The 21,723-nt window shown below is 39.1% G+C and overlaps 1 protein-coding gene across 2 annotated transcripts in view; it reads right to left on the reverse strand.

Moving 5' to 3' along the window:
* nemy (cytochrome b561 family member no extended memory) overlaps positions 1-21,723 on the reverse strand; it is a 316,467-nt gene that overhangs the window by 202,525 nt on the left and 92,219 nt on the right. Inside the window, exon 1 of one of the 2 annotated variants that reach the window (XM_083120538.1) lies at positions 7,273-7,381. The exons of the other annotated variant lie outside the window; for it this stretch is intronic. The gene's annotated coding sequence lies outside the window, so the exon portion shown is untranslated. Of the gene's footprint in view, positions 1-7,272; positions 7,382-21,723 lie in introns of those variants that run through there. 2 annotated transcript variants of the gene reach the window in all.

Consider the following 21,723-nt stretch of genomic DNA (forward strand, 5'->3'; position numbering starts at 1 on the left):
ATTATATATAATAACGACGAATAGCCGACCTCCGTAGAGGACTGGTCTGCACAGTCCCTACGACGCCAGGAGGTCCACAATAACTTAAATAAAATGGCTGCTGGCAGCCCGAGGTAGTTCGTTTTCTGCATGGCGCATCTGAGGGGAGACTGTATATATTAATGTATAGTGACATTTGTTAGCTGTGTTAAATACTAATATGATTTTCGTAATGTGGGCTACCTTTGCTTCACCTACCTTACCAAATATTTAGAGCCGACCCCGGAATGGCTATCACAGCGCGCTACGACGACAGAGAGCCCAGGTTAGAATCCGGGCTTTGGTATGGTTGTTCTTTGTGAGTGTCCCTTCATCAATTTGATCCTATCATCACTCATCCTCATCTTCGCGATCGACCAACAGTGGCAGAAAAGCCAAATAAAATAAACCAAGTCAATCAATCAACAATATATTTTGTTTATCAGTCTAGGACAGTAAAGCTTCGGAACTCGTCTCGATTTTGCATAGGTTTGTCATGTTCTAAATTTCGTCTCGATAAATCGCGAAGGATCTGACCTCGTTATCGTCTCAATATTTGTTCTTTTTCTTTCGACGAATTTCAAACGTGAAGACGTAACGTGGAGAGCACGAGAGTCTTCGAATCCTTGGTTGTTCCAGAAGGTCGCGAGTGGAAAGATGCGAGGCTTTCTATCATATCGAGCTCTCCAGCCGCAAATATCGCTTAGGAAAAAGGAAGCTCAACTTTAGGTTGAATAAGGCAAAAAGGATACGAAACGGCCGACCTCTCAGGCCTTCGATACTCGAGACGTCTCGGGCGATGTTCCCGAGGAAAAAGCTTGGATTAGGCTTGATTCCCACAGAAGGTATGGGATTACCAGCCGAGGAAATTCAACGCAGGACAACTCTCTGGGTACAAGGAGTGGGAGGGGAGAGCGGGGGAGAGGAAGATCCTTAGGGGAGACGAGAGAGAGAGAGAGAGGGTTACATCCGGGATGATGCTCAGATCGATTCAACAGACGAAGTTGGTCCTGTGTCGGTGACCGTGCTTGATTGGCTAAATACGACTCTCTCTCGTTGGCCCTCGTCTAGCGTCTCCTTTTCGGCACTTCAGTTGCAGCAGTATGTATCCCATTATGCATTAGCGCAATCGTAATAATGCATGCGTCGCCAGGGAATTCGTTATGCACAAGGGCGAGCGAGATGTTGCCAGTTGGTCTTTGCTTCGGTGACCATAGCTGTTAAGACGAGAGATTACATAACTTCAGGGTTATCAAATCCGGAGAAAACAGTTAAGTATGTGTTAGGAACATCCCTGGACTTCTAGTTGTGCTCAACCGCCATGTTAGTACTTCTTGACACTCAAAACGGTTAAGTAGGCTAATCGGGAGGGTGTGTTGTGCTGTGGATTGTTTGGTTGTAGTAGACCCTATCCTCACCAACAACTTTATTGATTTTCACAATTACCTGGCTTGTCTACCAGAAAGGAATATAAATTACAACTTCAGATCCCATAACAACTGCAGTTTTCTTCCGTTTGCAGTTGTGCACCTTAAGGCGAGGCAGGGAGGCGGACGCCCTCATGGCCAATCAGTCAGCTCCCGTTACCGCCCCCGCAAACAAGGGAAAATCCATAAATAAATGCTCTTTTAGCCCAAATACATTTTTGTAAAATACATAAGGATATGCCCCAGACAACATTCTCGCCCCTCTTATTTTTCTGGCCCCATCGTTGCCTGTACAAAAACATAAAATCAAACCCAAATCTAAATCCCCCCTTTTGGTGCTTTATTATACCATGGACAAAAAAAGGCATGCGCCATTTAAAAACTGCGATAGCAATTTTCATTCTGGTTGAAATTTCAATTCGACCAAGCTTACAAGTCGACAATTTGCAGGAATATTATAGAACTCCATAAACTTTAAGCGGTAGTTTTCACAGGACTGATGTACACACCAAAAAATATCTCGTCCATGAGGTGACTGAAAGAAATTATTTGCAGCAGAAATGCATTTTCAAAAACTAATGTTCCAGTGCTCAGTGTACCGTGATATAAGAGGGCGTGGAGGTAGGCGCTCACCCATTCAAGATCTCGGTCATTTTTGGAGGTGATGTGATCAGCACCACACTCCCCCCCAGGGTTGCTCATTAGAGGCTGGGTATCTGGCAGAGCCGCTTTGTGCAGAGAGAAGGTCAAGCTTTAATCATCCACCCAGAGAATCGTACCCTGGTCTCCCACATGGCAATCAGACGCCCTATTGACTGACAGGACCACCGTGGCTCATCATGAGCGTATAGAACAGTAAATACTGAATCTTCAGCATATTTTGGTACCCCCCCCCCCAATGTCCACTAAATATGAGAGATATGCCCGAGCCCATCGCTCTCTCTTCACACTGCAAATATTTTTCTCGAGGTTAACCGTGATGATAATGAAACAATGAACCACTACACTGTTTACTTTCTGGTTCCATTGCCTCCAAAGCAACACTGTACGACAAACAAATCAAGGCAACGAAATCTTCTCTTTAATGTTGGTTCCATCAACAATCATCACAGACACAATAACAATAAACTTTTGATTTGATTTGACTTGTTTTTTTAAAGTTTTTAAAGGCTAATCGAGACCGGACCTATAGTTTAAAATGGGGTCCGAACCACTGTGCCATGTGCCTACACCAAGTATCAAAACCGGGACCCCTTGATTACAAGGCAATCACTTTACCAATACGCCCAGAGGGTCCCAAAATGCCAAGAAACTACTAAATGTAGATACTTTGAGGATATAATGACGAATCTTGGTTTGCAACAGTTCAGCAAGGTGACGTGAACCCTGCTGAGTTGATAGGTTTTATTTTACCTAGGTAAATTAACTTATAATGGCACTTTTGGTTAGATATCGCCAACGAAAATGAATGATGGAAAGATTGATGTTCACCATGGCTCACATTGAATGCCTGAACACGGAATTAAGAGTTTCGGGGCAGTAAAAATTTGGATGTAGATGTGTCTCAGAAATATTTTCGTTTTTGAAACCACCCTCTGGGGCAATTCGCACATTACGGAGAAATGAGATAGATCGCAAACGCTTGGCAACATTGTTAGTATTTAGTCGCCATGGAGCGCTTTACGGGGCAGCAACATGCTTTTTGCGTTCGTGCGTTTTATAAAAATAATGATTCTTATGTTGTTGTGCGTCGTTTGTACCGACATCATTATAACCTGGCAGGAATGAGAGAGGTCCCAAGCTCAAATGTTATTAAATATTGGGCGAGAAAGTTTGAAAACACTGGAAGCACTTTGACGAGTAAACCCCCCGGGACGTCCAAGGTCATGAAGATCGAACAGAAACGTTGAGCAGATGAAATCAATGCTATTCCTCGTGCAATGCTTCGGCGAGTGATCGAAAACTTTAGTTCAAGAATAATTGAATGTGAAAACATGAACGGTCACCATTTGTCCAATACTCTTTACCACAAATGAAAATGTAATATTTAAGCTTTCTTCTATTGTAAATTTATCTTTATACAAAAAAATTAAGTATTTATTTTAATAGTTTTAAAAACGAAAATATATATCAGAGACACTCTTTACAGGGCTCTTGTATGTACTACACACAAGTACGCATTTGAAATAAATCTTAAGTGTGGCTGAGAAAAATGACTACAAACATATTCTTGGAACAAAATGAAACAAAACTCTGATATACGGACAGAGTAAAATTACAGCTTTGTTTATGGCTTATTTTTCGACAAAATGTGTGGAAATAAATTCCACATTTGTCATTGACAAGCTGTATCAGCGAATTAATGGGTTCGTCGATACGCAGAAAAAACTCGTTTGCTTGAACCAACAAAACACGTTTGGTTTGCATTTTGGTAGCGTGAGATTACTTTCGTAACATCTCTGGCTGTTTTGCATTGGCAGCTTTGGAGCGAGTCATAAGTCCCGGAGCAGCCAATCAAAAAATGAGCCGCTGGAGTCATCTCCACCCAGCACCTATCGCTATCCCTGTTGCTCGCGCCCTGGACTGTTGGTAGGCTCACTAACTGGACTCGCGCGGTCAGCTGGAGATGTTATCAAATTAATCTGACTCTAACTACGAACAATATTACATACATACATACATAATGGGCACGGTTACTAAAACAAGTTGTTTCTGTTTTACAATAATTTGCTTTTTGCCATTTAAACAAATGTTTGGCTGCCAGAAACTATTTTTAAAATTCGAAACACTTTCTTGTGTGGTTCTTTTAATAAGTAAGAAATAGTCTGTGTGCTCGCTATATAGCCACATTGCTATTCACCTATTTTGGGTGCAGCAGCGATCGACTCGAAAGCAAAGGGTTATGGGTTTAATTCCATTAAACCTACAACAAATTTTACAAATATTATTCTCTTAAACAACCCGGTATTATTTCAAGCAACTTCTTTGAAGTACCGAACTACAGATAATATTTGCTTTCTGTCCTTTTTTTAGGCTTGAAAGGCGACGGCTGTGTTCAGCGATGACCAGCAAAATATTCCTATACAAAGAATAAACACAAGCGTCCAGATGCAATGAGAATGCGGTTAGCGCACGCTTATGATTCCAGTTGCATGAAGCAGTTCCGTAAACACTGGTAATATTTATGATCACTTTTCCACGGTTTGTAGGGACCTGATCATACTGACGAACGAACTTTGTGGAATCTAGGACAATCTCTAAAACCGTGCCCGAAGGAGGAACTAATTTATTTAATTAAGGATGCAAATATTTCGTAAAAGTACCAAAATTCATTCACCTGTAGGCTGAAATGTACAGAGCATGCTTGTCCCAAAACTAATGAGGACAAATCATGGCTAACATCGTCACTTGCGGGTTTCTGACCATTTATTACTCCCTAGAACACCTCAGACAAGTTAAAATCTATGAAAATAAATGCAGAATCTTCACTATCTTAACACAAGATAATTTTCAGATTTATATATGCAGTGCATATTTGCTGTTCCTGTTCCATTAAGGGGGACATTCCTACATCATTCAGTTAACGTTACATTTGATCTTGAGTTTTATTATTTTTATTTTGCTTCGCCTCTTGTGCCACTTTTGGCTAATTTGCGAAGATGAGGATGAGTGACGATATGATGAAATTGATGAATGGATACTCCCAAACATCCATGCCCAGGCCGGGATTCGAACCCGGGACCCCTGGCGTTGTAGCACGATGTAGTTAACATTAGATGAACTAAATGAGAAGATCAACATATATACACAGGATGGAAATTGTAAGGGTGTGTGACACTGCATCCCTATCTCTGCTGGAAATGTGGAGGTAGAGCTCCACACATTCACGATCTTGACCATTTGTGTAGGTCAGTGGTTCTCAAACTGTGGTACGCGTACCCCCAGGGGTACATGAACTACTTGAAGGGGGTACGCGATCAACTCTGAAGAGAAATGTAGAGAATACCCACATGGCTACATTTTTGCTGCAAGTGTGTAGAGCAGACTTCATTGTTTCAGACTTCATAGCTTTAACACTCAACACGAAAATAAGGCTGATTTTTGTCACTGACACTCTTATCTTTATTCATATGTTTTGAAATAAAATACTCGTTCGAAATCTATAATAGACTAAATTTGGAGCCGAATCTCCGCTTGAAAGTTTCAGGTGCACAACCAGACATCAAAAAACTGTGTCACGGTATGCAGATACATCCTTCTCACTAGAAACTCTGAAGATTTACAATAAAAACTTCAAACTGGTGCTTGACAGTTTGTTTACAAACTTACTTTTGTTATTTAATTTTTTTCAAGAACCCTGGAAAAAAATATATGAAAATTAAACTTTCTTATGTACTTCTTAGCATGCATGTCATTCACATTTTTATTCTTGTAACGAATCATAAAGATTGTAAACGTAGGAAAACCCAAGAAAATAATACACGTAGGATTCTGATGTTTATTTGTTTAGCATCTTTCCACATGAAGCTCGAGTGTCATTTTGCTCTATTGAGAATTCACGCCTCCAACATATCAAAACGCCTCACCAATCAGGGAGCCAGAAAAAAAATCCCCAAAAATCCATTATTCGGAGAAAACCTATGATGGGGCACATTAGACTTTACTTACGTCTAAAGGCTACAATGAGAGAAAACTTTGAGAACCACTTTCTTCCTTTACCCACGAGGTATTCATTTGCCAGACGCTGGGTGAACCCCAGAGCCGCTCTCTGCAGGGATATGGCTGGAAAAATTCCAACCTGAAATTTCCCACCCCGGAAATCGAACCCGGGTCTCCCGCTTGACAGTCAGACGCATATCGACTGGATCTCCGTCATTCTTTATACATATAATAGTTTCCAAATTATTTGAACTCACCGATTTTTTTAAAAATACCTCAGAACAAACACATAGGCACATCCGTGATAATATCGGAACCCAATATAATTGGATTCACAGCACTCTTTGGCAACCGCTTGCTCATGGAGGCTGGCCGTAAACAATGATATTAAGTTTCAGGACAATACCGCACCAAACAGATAAGGACAAAAGCAAATGCATTGCAACACAAAAATAATGTTTCCGTGGCAGTTGTATTACGACGAGATTAATGCCATCTTGCTCGGAAGTAAAAGAGCATTTAGATTTGATGAATATCCTTTTGCAAATCACCATCTGCGAATTTATTGCAACAGAAATGTAATTGCAAATTTTTGCTCGTGTCCTCCATAACAAATCGGAAAAGCTATATCAAATTATCGAAACGGTATACTCGCGCGCAAAATTCCACTTTGACGGCGAAATTAGCTATCGACGCGAAAGCATCTGTCGCCGAAACGAATGCAAAAATGAGAAGCGATTGGAGAACCTCATTATTTCCGCTTCGATCGTCAGGCACAGAGAAACCAAAGGGGGTTGGAAAAATAGAAATGGGGTTCTGGAGAGGGGCGGAAACAAAATCCAATTTACTGTCAACGTCGACTAAGGTCGTTACACGTAAAAAGAGAAAAAATGATGTAGGGGTCGTCTCTTATGACACAATATGTCACAGGGTTAGCGTCGATGCTCCCTCCCTGCGCCAGCCGTCATGGATGCTGGGACCTGTACCACCGCCCCGCTCGGTCCTGCACCCCACCCCTCCACACGGCCCGCCCGCCACACCCAGCTCTCTCGGAACATTTCGCTACGCAAATACGGACCACATATACTCACGCACAGCACACTCGGGAAGGTTCGTTTCTCTCTTTTTGCACATCCGCGGCTGGGAAAACTCCCCCGGGAACACTTACGGGAACACTCTGCAGGGAACACGCACTATCCGAATGTTTCTCTCCCTTCCACTTCCTCTCGTCTTCTGCTCGCACTTAATTCCTCTCCTCCGCGTCTTCCCTTGTTCTCCACGTTTTTGCGCGTCTCTGGGCTGGATGGAGAGACGCGGGAACGCTTCTCGCACCCGCACACGTTGCTATGGCAACCGATCATCTCTCGTCTCCAGGCACGGGCAGTGTTGCAAGCCTCGGGTGTGGAAATGAGGCAACGGGTTCATGATCGCGTGCAGTGCGACGTTATCATATTTTCTTCTCAACTGGTGGTTCTTTGGGGGTGCGTAGGCATTTTCACCAGACATATATTTCTAATGTCTCCAATATTGGATTGGATGAAAGTGATCAAGGGACACAGAAGAAGATCGTATATTCATGGGTGTTAATTTGTCTGTGTCCCTTGATCACTTTCAGCCAATCATCATTCATCTTCATCCTTAGAATTAGCCTAAAGAGGCGGACGGAGACTAAAGTCGATGGCGCAACGGCCCTATAGGAACCAGGGTCTGCCAGAGCCGTTTCATTTTTGGCTGACGCCATCGAGTCTCATTGCCGCTATTTTCTGGCTTTCGAGACCGAAGCTCGCTACTTCTTCTTTTCAAGTGCCTCCTCAATTGTCCTCCTGGCGCTTGGTCAACGTTTAAAGTTTGGAGGTTCCCACCAGGAATCGAACCTGGGATCGCTCGCACCCTAAAGGAGACTCTAAAAAGGCAGAAAGGGACGTGTAGCAATAATGTAGTTGCCGTGGAGCGCTTTACGGGGCAGCAACGTGCTTTTTGTGTTCGTGCGTTTTATATAAATAATGATTTTTATGTTGTGCGTCGTTTGTACCGGCATCATTATAACCTGGCAGGAATGAGAGACGTCCCAAGCGCAAATGTAACTAAATATTGGGTGAGAAAGTTTGAAAACACGGGAAGCACTATGACGAGTAAACCGCCGGGACGTCCAAGGTCATGAAGATCGAACAGAAACGTTGACCAGATGAAATCAATGCTATTCCTCGTGCAATGCTTCAGCGAGTTCAAGAATAATTGAATGTGAAAACATGAACTGTCACCATTTGTCCAATATTCTTTTCCACAAATAAAAATTTAATGTTTAAGCTTTCTTTTGGTAATACATTTATCTTTATACAAAAAAGTAAGTATTTATTTTAATAATATTAAAAACGAAAATATTTCTGAGACACCCTTTATTTATCTATATGCAATGTTCGTGCTTATGTTGAAGTATGACTCTGACAAATGCCATGAAGATATTCTATATATTTTCTTCTGTGTTGATGATAAAAGGGAACCATGCACGGTTGGATCCTTTTTTAAAATTTTCAACTGTATTTAATACTTTTTTATTATTATTGGACTTGTGTTACATTTTAAACAATTTGTTGAAGGTTTTTGTGAATTACGAAGAGCTTTGGGTACACTGGTAGATAACTTTGCTCAAAAGCGTTAACAAACTAATTAGTGTTAGTGCAATGTCTGTACAGTAACCTGACTAGTGGTTGAGATGTGGAAAACAGTGTTATAGTCTTCAATTTTATAAACTTCATGATTATAATACAGAATCGGTGATAGTAAATATTATTAAAGATGTTCCACTAACCAATTAAAATTAATCCTTGCACTACGTACGTTCATTAATATATTTTTAAACATATAATACAGATCACACTTAAGGGAATTTGGATGTGAGTTTTGAACATGGAACCTTTAGGTAGGCTTGCAAGAAAGTAAAGAACAAATAGGAAGTTTCAATAAGTCGTGCTTTTAAAAATATGGGCTGATATTGCAATTTCGGCCTACCAGATTTATTTGTCGTATATACACATTAATATTTTTTTGAGATTTTAACATATATAAAAGGAATATGTCATGAAGAGCAGAAAAACATAACTGCTAGAATATAATATTATACTCTATTATAAAATTATTGTATTATAATAAACATTTGTGCTGTTCTAACTCCCCTGATATATTTTTCTTCACTGTACGTTTTGTAAGTACACCCTGGTGGCATAAAAGAAATGCAGCAACGGTCAGAACTAGCTCGGTACACCAGCAACAATTTCATGGGTGTGGCAACACTGTTAGCTGGATGAGCCAAACAGTCCTCGTGCTCGACGTTCACATGTTTCTGGGCGTGGCTGTGAATTACGTGGGAAGCCTTCCCAGCCATCAGCATGCCGAGGAAGGGCCCAAGGAACATTATCTTCCAAAATGCCCTCAATATTCAAAAGATACGGTGCCCAACGACATCCTCAAAATGCTAAATACCGATATTTCTTTCCCTAAAATTCACCCCCATCATGGGACGGCGCACGAACTGGAATTGGTTAACATTTTCCGTCTCCGGGGTTCAATGGCCCGCACCGAGCAAAGCCTCTAGAGCAACCCTTCTTAATTCTTCCACCACCGGTACACCCTGTGATGCAACGGGGGAAGATCGAACGAGCTCACATACTAAGCTGCGAGTGCGTGTAGGTAAGAAGTCGTTGCACAAATCATGCGTGCTCAGTGCGTGAGTTCATTGATTCAATGAAAGACACCAGGGTGCAATCAATACTTCAACCCATAAAGTTCGCTTCTACGCCTGGCTCAAAACTTTCCCCCATTATTATGAAGCCAGAACGCCTTTGTGTTATGTAACATGTAGTGGAGACTGATTGGTCTCTCTGCAGCATTCTGATGGTACTTAGACGCCATTTCGCGACTAATGCATAACATTTAGGCGCTAAAAGTGACAGCTATTGCGATTCAACAGCAAGATGTCAAGAGAAACCAACATTTCTGTGAATTTAGATTTCTATTCCTTTATTTTCACATTGAAACTTATCTTGTAAGTTTAAACCTTAATGCTACGAAAATTTACCGATTCCACACTCAAAAGTTTGACAGTGTAAGCAACGCAGCTGCGAATGTAAAGCTCCTGGATTCGAACCCGGGCTAAGACATTACTTGTTGTCTTAACTATGTTTCTCAGCTGCACGGTTATTCATAAAGGATGGTGGAAAAGCAGATTTATTCATACCTGACCTGACATGCTGCAACCATCGTGGCGTGAATTGACAGAAAGCCTCCGCAAGTTTTACACATGTGTCAAGAGGGTAGTTCATTACTGCCCAGACACATCTTGTATATTGATTCTCGGGGTACAAACAGGCAGTTGAATTGGACAGCTTCGCCCTATGCGGCGCATTTGCTGAACATAGTTGGCACTAAACTGTCAATTACGACAGCACATTGTTCGAATTATGCTTTAAAACTTTATGGTCCAACAGAGCTTTGAGGCCCAAAGCCTGTCAAACAGCTTCTTCATTGGGTGACGTGTGGTCCTCGCATCGTGTCCCATCGCCGCTGTCTTTTGACTTTCGAGACTGCAGTCCTCTACTTCTTCTTTCCAAGTAGCTTTCAAATTGTAGTCACACCGAAGGCCAAAATTTAAGAAAACACTCCATCAAATTCTACCTGTCTGATGACACGTCTTTTCTCGTTGGACAAATAAGTATGTATTGTCAATAACTTGTAATATCTGTAACTTGGCACGTGATTGCTGTTTTTCTTCAATACTTTAACCTATTTCTGATGATGTCAAAGAATAGTGACTTGCCTGTATATGTACATCTTGAGAACTACGCTGCTATAGAGATTACGTTGTTGTTTTGTTTTTGTTTGGTTTTGGTGGAGTTGAGAAAAAGTGAAAAAGTATGAATTATGATTTATTGTTGTGTAAAGTTGTTATGAGATTTTACAACAATAGAAGTTATAATTAGCGTAAACAGTCGGTATTATACATGCTTGGCAAACTTGGATTTTATTTTATTTAACAATGAACGTAGAAGGATTTCCGATGCCCTAAGTGGCATCTGTGGATTCTCATGTGAATATATTCTTGTGCTTCTACAAAAATAAGGCTATTTTTTTTTTTTTAAAAAAAAAAAGGAACGTGTCACATTATTTTACGTAGTATCTCAGCCATATTTGGCTCACCGCAAAGATTGTCGAATTCGGGAACTTTGAACTTTGGATGGCTAGATCGACCAGTCGACCACTTAACGCGCTTAGCGAAAAGTCTCCCTGTAGAAGTTGTACTTGATTTTCTCCTTACATTACTTCAACTTCCAAAGAACCCTCCATTAAAGAAATGACGGGAGCTTATGGTGTCCCTTAGGAATTAAGCGAGTTTCCCCATTGATTTCGACTCAGATGCTAATCACGAACCACTAAAAGAGATGACTGCAATCTCTCTGCCATCGTCAGAAACGAACCTGGGTAATTTAGATAAAGTGATTCGATTGCTCTCTTGTCACGGAGGCGACCGGTCGCATTAATGGTCCGAATCCATCTGATGGCCTCTTTTGACACGGCCCTTGACGACGCGCCCTCAAAGGACAACGAGCGACATGTGCGTGAGTTGCTGAAAACTTTTTTTCCCCTTTGGTAATTAGAACTTCTTCGTTCTAACAGTAAACAGCAAGCAGCATATTAACAAATATAGATAAAATGATATCCACGAAACATTACCAAGCTGAACAGAATCCTTTGATCCCTTTGAGGATCAAAACCTGCCAAGCTGCTTTTTTGTTGACGCATGGAATCCCATCGCCACTGTTTCTGGCTTTTCAGACCGAACTCCTCAACCGTCCTCACGATTTTGGAGCTCTCACCGCCCTTGGACCAACGCAGGGCGCCAACCACTAGGCTACACTAAAAACTAAATGCATCGAATCTCTTTGATGCAAGAGATATGCGTAAATTGCCAAGAATCAGGTGTACAGTTTCATGTATTTTTGTATATTGTTTGTAAAAGTAATGCCAAAAGTGCTTTATATGACAAGTGAGTATTTCTATGTCAAGCTGTGCTTTAGTGCATCAAATAACACGTTTATTTAATGCACTTTCCTGCATTTTTCTCGAGGATTCGCTAAAACATTTGGTCTGAGCTACAGACTATGCATTATTCTTTTTCGGCTGATGCACTTACTTTTCTGAGTGTATGCAAGAGTTCATCCCATTAATAACTACAGTATTAAACACTGTAAGGAAGTAGTCGTCTAGAAATACAATTTTAGTTATTAATTTACTATTTAATACGAAGAGATTAAAAAGTTAATATGTTAAATCTATTGTAAAACTTTTAATTGCTTGTTAAGTAAATTTTAAATTTTACGAACGTTTTACAATAAGATGTTTAGTAGACTATTTGAAAAGATAAAGAAATAGATGAAGCCGATCAATACCCATAAGAGTAGTGTAAACGATATGTGTTAGGCCACCCCCCAAATCTAACAATTTTATAGTGATCTCTTCAAGTGTAATTTAATCAAAAATAAAAAAAAAATTAGCTGTTTTGCTAAGTGTATAAAGTGAAAATTTGATTTATGCAAAAGTTCAACATTCAATTTTTTTTAGAGTAAAATCGCAATATTTAGATAATATCCTCTTATTTTTTTAAATTTTACTTTTTAAAAAATTCTAAGTGTAAATAAATAACATCTTTTTAAAAAAATGTTATTTATTTCTTTTGAATAAGGTTGAATTTCAAAATCCCCTTTCTATTGCAGATTTATCTAAGGAAATTGAATATTAACAGAAATGTTGGTATGAATTTTCATGTAACCTAGTGTTTTTACTCAGACAAATCAATAGTCTTGTCACGAGAATTCTGCATTCCAAACATTCCCAAGTGTGTGCGTGTGTGGACATTGATGCACTTATGGGAGCGTGTGAATATTGAGACATTGACCTGTTAAGAATGTCACCCCCACAAGGTCATGTGACCTCTGCTGACTAGTTGCCTAAGAGTATAAATAGAAGGTTGTTGTCTATTATTCTCACCTTTGCTGGATTGGCAAGGGAACGCACTTGTGGGCGATAGAACCTGAACAGACTTCACCAGAGCATCGGAGACTTAAAGCAGATGATTTGGTGAATAAATCTAAGTAAGGTTATAGGTTCTCGTAGTGTTTTTTATTTTAACGCACACATTATATGCAATATGTTAAGAGATTTTCTAAATTTTTACGTTAACAGATTTTTATGTTAACAGTGAATACGTTATGCAGAGTTTTCTTCATAAAACAAGAGTTTCCCGTGATAGAACAAGCAGATAAACGGATCAACTTTTGCAATATTTTATTCTTTGCTAACATGTTACCTTTTTTTTCAATTATCCGTTGGAGTACAAATAATGTGGAGTTCAAAAATTTAAGATTAATGAGAGTTTTGTATTGTATAACCTAAAAAAAAATACATTAGAATCTTCGATACCAGGTGCACGTCACTATAAAAACTGCATGTTCCTAATAAATCTATAAATTCATCAAGTTCAAGGATGCAAAACTTGTAGTTTTCACTCTCAGTCTCCTGTTTTTCAGCCCTCCATGCTAACAATCTACTTCTGTGCCGCATTATGCGAAGAGTATAATTCGCTAACCGTCACAAATATTAAGAAAAAATCACTGGAAACTACGGGGTGTGAAAATATATTTTTTATCTTTTTCCCATAAAACTTCAACATACAATCATCGAAAAAAATGATCTGTGAAATTGATACATGAAAAATTATGAAAAATCTTCAAGAAGAAAAAATAATTACTAACGAAACTATAATTTTTTAAAATAACGATTATTGACATTTCTAACAGGGAGCACAAAATTTGATGGAATATTTTTTACACCAACAACGGAAAAGAAAAACTATTCACCACCCTTCCACCTTGCACACATACAATATTTTTTGTTGCTTCGTATGAATTGTGCGCTTTTTGCAAATCAGTGGACGGATCTCGAACATGGACACCCTACTCCCTCATTAAAATTAATTGGCGACCAAATCTCATGAAACATTGATAAATTTGAATTTGAATTTGAATTTAAAATTTTGGGTGCGTCAGCACTTAGGCTATCTTGCACCCTTCACACTATACGGGGGCCAGCCCCTTATCATTACAAATAACAACTCTAACGTTGCATAACTAAAAATCTTAAAATCTTCTGACTTCTGTTAAAAGCTGAGGCTGTAAACGGGCACTCAGCACACACATGGACAAAAAACAGGACAAGACAAAAAATTATACTGGCCATAGTGCCAGTTGCCAGAGCCTCGTTAGTCTTCAGTCCAGGGTGTACAAACGTGCAAGTGAGGTTGACTTTTGGGCGCCTATGTGGAAGTTACCCCTTAAACCCCGAAACATCGATAAAGGATCCGCTTTCTATTGAAAATATAATTACTTATAAACATGGAATGCGTGATATTCTCGAAAAACTCAACCCCCACCCACCCCCGTCCCTTCAAGAATTCGAATCCTGTTAAAACAAACAAAAAAAAAAACATTAACACGGACAACAAACATGCATCACAAGAAATAATATCATATGAGTTAATGATTATTTTCTTTAGTAAATTTATTTCGTTTAATTAAAAAATTCTAAATTTAATATCTAATGAAAGCACATGATAACAACTCATTTGAACCAGTTTCCAAATTCAAATACTTAGGAGTAATATTAACAAATGAAAATACCTTCTCCACTCATCTGTCTTCTCACCCCTTTTAGGTCCAAATATTTTCCGAACAATCTTATTTTCAAATACTCTCAATTTATGTTCCTCTTTCAATGTAAGGGACCAAGTTTCACATCCATATAATACTACAGGCAAAATTACTGTTTTGTATATTTTAACTTTTAGTTTATTAGATATTAAACAAGAAAACAAAAGTCTATGAAGAGAGAAGTAACATGCATTTCCTGAATTAAGCCTACTTTTTATTTTATTTCCTCTTTAATATAATTTTCAACAAAAAATATTGTATGTGTGCAAGGTGGAAGGGTGGTGAATAGTTTTTTTTTCCGTTGTTGTTGTAAAAAATATTCCATCAAATTTTGTGCTCCCTGTTAGAAATGTCAATAATCGTTATTTTAAAAAATTATAGTTTCGTTAGTAATTATTTTTTCTTCTTGAAGATTTTTTACAATTTTTCATGTATCAATTTCACAGATCATTTTTTTCGATGATTGTATGTTGAAGTTTTATGGGAAAAAGATAAAAAAAATATTTTCACACCCCGTAGTTTCCAGTGATTTTTCTTAATATTTGTGACGGTTAGCGAATTATACTCTTGGCGTAATGCGGCACAGAAGTAGATTGTTAGCATGGAGGGCTGAAAAACAGGAGACTGAGAGTGAAAACTACAAGTTTTGCATCCTTGAACTTGATGAATTTATAGATTTATTAGGAACATGCAGTTTTTATAGTGACGTTCACCTGGTATCGAAGATTCTAATGTAATTTTTTATTTGTTTTAGGTTATACAATACAAAACTCTCATCAATCCAAGATGTTTGAACTCCACATTATTTGTACTCCAACCAATAATTGAAAAAAAGGTAACATGTTAGCAAAGAATAAAATATTGCAAAAGTTGATCCGTTTATCTCCTTGTTCTATCACAGGGAGGTGGCCTAGAACATATCGTTTACAACTACTCATAAGCCTTCTAGTTTTATGAGAACAAGTTCGCCAAAGAGAAGTAAATGGTCAGGCATGAAGCACACCTGCAGAAAACTTTAAAACTTACAAGGAAAACCTGATGGTAAGGGACTCTTGTTGTGACCTAAGCTTATTTTCACGTTAAATAGAAGTTATATACCTAATCGACTTCCTTCCCATAGCTTCTAAGCAACAAGGGAATGTGGTTCCCTGATTAATTTCACTATCATAAACAATTTATCGCCATACTTATGAAAGGACTTACTTTATTGCAGATGAAGTAAGTGAATAACAGCATAGTCATGTAGCTATTAATTCCCTGAATTTTCTCGTCGTAGCCTTGTAATCAAGGGGTCCCGGGTTCGATACCAGGTGGAGGCAGATAGTGGTTCGGATCCCACTTTATCTGTAGGTCCAGCCCTGATTAGCCTTTCTGTGCATAAAGTTGGCTTTAAAAAAATCAAATCAAATCAATGTAAATTTTCGCCGGAAGAACGGTTGCAATAAAAAAATTAGGGAGGCGAGAAAAACAAATCCATCTCACCAGCTAAGTGATGAGTGATGACTCAAAAGAAGACGTGGGCAATGGGTGTCCCCGGACCTTGGAAGCTGGCCAGAGCCTCTAACGAGCAATTGGAACTTGCACAGAGGAAAAAAAGTTTGTTTGAAATATAAAAAAATAGTTTCTTGTAACCAGACATTTGCTTAGATAGAAGAGAAACAAATGATTTTCCACCAGAATCAAAGTCTTCTAGTTAAGAGTTGCCTAGAAATTCTGTTAAAATTACCACATTTCGTAAAGGCAATCAAATTTGTTGTGTAAGGTCACCAAAAAGCTTAAACAAACATTTTTTCTTAATTCAAACAAATAAGTTTCTCCGTGTCATGACTAAATATTGAATAGCATCAAAATATGCATTTATACATGTGCCATAATCAGGGACGCCGACTTGTCAAAATTATTGGGGGGGGGGGGCTCTGATCACTGAAATCAATTAATAAATGACTCAGTTTTGGCCTCAGTGTTCGGAATCTCACAAAAGTCCATGAATTCCTCAAAATTATCAAAATTTTTATTCACAGTTCGAATGCAGAATATTAATTGTCAACGGATGGATATGTCACAAGTTTCGTCAACCATAATAGCAAAATATTCCCGACTTTTAATATCTGCTACCACGGAGCGCAAAACAGATCTTCCTAATATATCAATGGTCTCGTTTTGAATGTCATGTGAGAGCCATTTGTAGCCCAAACGTCCCATCCACCACCCTAGTTCATGCACATCGTCTTTTGAAACTTTTTTTAGTAAAAATTTTAACAATACTCATAATTACATACTTAGTATATAGTAATAAGTCATATGTTTTGCTGTCTCTGGTCATAGCCCCCCCCAAAGTTGATGGTCTAGAACATTTCAAATGTGTATTTAAAGTTAAGTTCATGTGTAAACTTTACAAGAGAAGCAAAATAATACATTAGATACTCTTAAGCAAAATTATTTGGGGGGGCTCTGCCCTCACAGCGTTAACATTGGGGGGGGCTCGAGCCCGCCAAGCCCCATGGAGTCGGCGCCTATGGCCATATTTAAAAAAGTTAAAAAAAGAAATAAACTTTGCGTATGCATCAATCGGAATCATAAGTTTTTCCAGGTTAAAAAGGTGTGACGCCATTCCCGTTTTAAAATATTGAGTTGGAGTCAAGATGCCGGTCGTTCGATTGACCCACACAATGATTCTATCACGTACAAGTTTTACCTGCACAACTCACAACGATTTGATTCACAATGCGTCTTAAAATATCCTTGCCCTCGCTCGGTCAGCTCATCTTCCATTCTGCTGGCTACACCTTTATACCAGAGCAGAGCTCAAGTGGTTTACCACTGTAATGTTATAATTTCTTTGTCAAATAAAGCTAAAAGCAGGGGAAAGCAAGCGATTCAGGTTATTACCACATGCTCAATCAAGGTTTCCTATATATATCAGGGGAATGATATTTTGTTTACTATGAACACCAAGTATGCTCAAGAGATATATTACTTTGCATCATCAGAAATATTCTACCCTTGGGGATTTTCGAGAACGTCAACCTACACAAACACTCATACACAAGCATCCAGCACTTCCGGCAAAGCCAGTTAACTTCTGCAGGCCACAAAAGCAAAATCCATCTCTTCCGAGCTAAATCCACAGTCGATGAGCACGTGGAGTTGATCAAAGGCAGATTTAGAACGCTCTTCCCTAGAAGCAAGGGAAACGACATGCCTTAACTCTCTCAACACGTATCCTGAAGAGTTCGACCGCCGGTGGAGATTATCCTTCGTTCGGGTTGTCTACACCGCAGGATAATAAGGTTGACTCTCGGAGGAAGCCAGTGGGATCCAACCCTCTGGCATTACAGGCTCATTTGGGACGGTGGAGAGTAAACACGTAAACACGTAGGCTGTCTAGTATTAGAGCATTAGAAGTCAACAACAAGAACGACGTACATAGAATATTAACATACAGATGCACGTATTTATCTCTTGCACTTGAACCAAAGCTGCACAAAGCATTGTAAGTGCTTCTTAGCTTTACATTGTCAGGATCTAAACGTACTTCATAGCTCAAAAGGTTTGTAAAGTTAGTTTTTGAGTCCTTCCTATGCACACATAAACTAATCTGGTTATAATCTACTATTGATTGATTGATTTGCTTTATTTTACTTCGCTTTTTCTGCCACTTTTGGCTAATTTGCGAAGATGGGAATGAGTGACGACATGATGAAATTGATGAATGGACACTCACAAACATCTATGCCCAGGCCGGGATTCGAACCCGGGGCCCCTGGCGTCGTAGCGCGATGTGCTAACCACTCCGCCACAGGGGCCGGCTTAACCTACAATTGAAAGTGAGATTATAACGAATGAAATGTCCCCTACTGGGAATCGACAGAATCTAGCTGAGGAGGTTTCAAGCTCAATATGTCAATCCTAGTAAGGTTATTGCTCACCGAAAATACTGACCAAATACTGACACGCTTCGTTTGTATATAGAGCATATATGCACACACTGCAAATCAATAGATACCATTCAGTCGCAATTGGGTCATATCTTATATTTCCTTTGTGTAATAAAACACTGATTCTTTTTGGTGAAGTTAAATATAGTATGATGCATTAGAATTACTAATTAGATGCATTAGAATTAGCTAATTCGTTGCGAGCCTGCATTTTTCGCTGAAATTTCTACGAAATATAATGGTATATATTGCATTCATGTAGTATTACGAAGGTCACTATTTATATTTTGAGCCTAACAATGAAAAAACAGGAATTTGGCATTGAAAACTGCTTTATTGTTTTTCGAAGTATTCTCCTTTATGGTCAATACACTTTTGCATTCGTTCGAACCATTTGTCAAAACAGTTTTTCCAATCTTCTTGAGACACCTCCATAATATGGTTTTTGAACGCATCAACGGCGTCTTCCGCCGACGAATATCGTTGTCCACGCAATTTATTCTTGACATTCGGGAACAAGAAGAAGTCATTGGGTGCCAAATCAGGACTGTACGGCGGATGACCCATCAATTCGATTTTTTGACTGTTCATAAAGTCGGTTGTTAGACGAGATGTGTGACAGCTGGCATTGTCTTGATGAAGAATGATCCGACGGCGTTTGTTTGTTTTCCGTATTTGACCGAAGACCTCTGGCAAACAAATTGTTGTGTACCATTCAGAGTTGACCGTTCTACGTTCCTCTAAAGGCACAGTTGCCACATGACCAGTTTTCCCGAATAAACAGGCGACCATTTGTTCCGATGTGCTTCGAGCGCGAACAACTTTTGTTGGATTGGGTTCATCTTGAAACACCCATACAGTCGACTGCTGTTTACGTTCCGGCTCATATGCATATATCCATGATTCGTCACCTGTTACAATCTTATATACGTCTTTTGAAGCACCACGATTGTATTTATTGAGCATTTGTTTGCACCAATTGACGCGAGCGTCTTTTTGAGGTTTTGTCAAATTGTGTGGGATCCAACGAGAACATACCTTTCTCACAGCTAAATGATCATGTAATATTTTATATATGCTGGTGGAACTAATGCCTATGGTTGCCTCAATCTCACAGCATGTCACATGAAGATCTTGCTGTATTAGGTTATGCACAGCATCAATGTTTTCTTGAACAACAACTGATTTTGGACGACCTTCACGAATCTCGTCGGTGAGCGAATGGCGGCCACGATTAAATTCGTTATACCAGCGTTTCACAGTGGCAAAGGATGGGGCTTCATCGCCAAATGTGGAAGTAAGTTGATCGATGCACTCTTGTCTTGATAATCCACGTCGAAAATCGTAAAAAAATCATCGCACGAAAATGTTCACGAGTTAATTCCATTTTATTGTTGTCGCGCAATCTCCAAGGCAACATAAACAACACAAATGAAGCTATTGACAAAACATTTGAAGTACGTTATGGTCAATAATGCCAGACGATTTCGTGCAAACGTCAAATCGCGCCTAACTTCAATCAGTGTTGCCAAGGCTCAAAATATAAATAGTGACCCTCGTACATGGCTAGGAATTGAAATATTACTTTAAAAATCGTCTTCTGATGGGAGCAGAAAATATCCTTTCCACAAGGAGTATTTATTTTTTTTGGTTTTAAGTCCACTTTATGCACAGAAAGTCTAATCGGAACTGGACCTACACTTTTAAGTGCAATCCGAACCACTATGTACGTACCTTCACCGGCGATGGAACCCGTGACCCCTTAATTACAATTCGACGACGTTACCACTATGCCATCTGGGAGGCCCACAAGGAATATTTAAATGTGAGGTTCAAATTATAGGAAAGCAAATAGTTGTAAAATATGAAACACAACTTCAGCTTTCATTTAAATTTAAATGTAGAACACATTTCTTATTAATTTTAATTATCTGTGTCAGATGTAACAAAGTCACTTTTGCATAACTCAAAAGACAAACACAAAGGGACTGGCTGGGTCTCCTAGACCGGAACCAAGTTTCAACAAGTGTAGCAAAATTGATTATGCAATAAATGTCTCGACCATACAACTAGAGACTTCCACAGGATGTAGTCGTAAGGTAGACTGAGAGCGACAATACAATATGTTGAGAACTGAACTGGAGATTTACAGAACCGTTACTGCCTGGTCCCATAGATCCAGTCCGCCCGTTCTAGTGTTCAGTGTGCCGAGAGGAGATGCCACGATGAAGACCTAGGAAAAAGTTGATTTCACGCAGAAAGTAAACTACTCGGCGGCCGATCGCTTTAAGCGATCTACTTTCGATCTCTCGCCACCAAAGCACCCTCGATAGAGTCCCGGTCTGTTCAATTTAATCTAATCATGCTCATCGTTACGATTATAAAAAATATGCAGAAAGGGGACGAAAGAAAAAGAAAAAATAATGAAGTAGGATAAACGAGAAAGAGGAAGAGAAAGAAAGAAATAGGAAGAAATAGTGAACGAGATGAACAAACTAGAAAGAAATAATGAAGAAAGAGAGAGAGAGAGAAGCAAAGAAATAAAGAAAAAGAGAAACATCAAAACAGAAAATGAATGATAAAAATAAAGAGATAGTGAACTCAAGAATCTTAGTAGCTCTAATAATTTCCAGCACCAATGATTCCATCCGAACGAAATTCTCTGGATCACCACTCAGTGAAAGACGAAAGAGTGCAAATACTTGCATAAATATAATGAGTTGAGAAATGACGGCCTCAGGAACTTCTTCAAAAAAATAATATCACACGTGTCGAAGAATTTTATAGATTCCGGAAATTTGGATTACTTTGAAATTTGAAAACAGAAGTTTTTCATGCCATCACTTTCGATGTTGTTCAGACATTGGGATCTTCTCCTGGCGAATTCCAAATATTGTTGTAGTGAAAACGATTCTGACAAAA

Source organism: Lepisma saccharinum, chromosome 4 (genome assembly GCF_977018435.1).
Source record: "Lepisma saccharinum chromosome 4, izLepSacc3.1, whole genome shotgun sequence".
In the NCBI taxonomy this organism is placed as follows: domain Eukaryota; kingdom Metazoa; phylum Arthropoda; class Insecta; order Zygentoma; family Lepismatidae; genus Lepisma; species Lepisma saccharinum.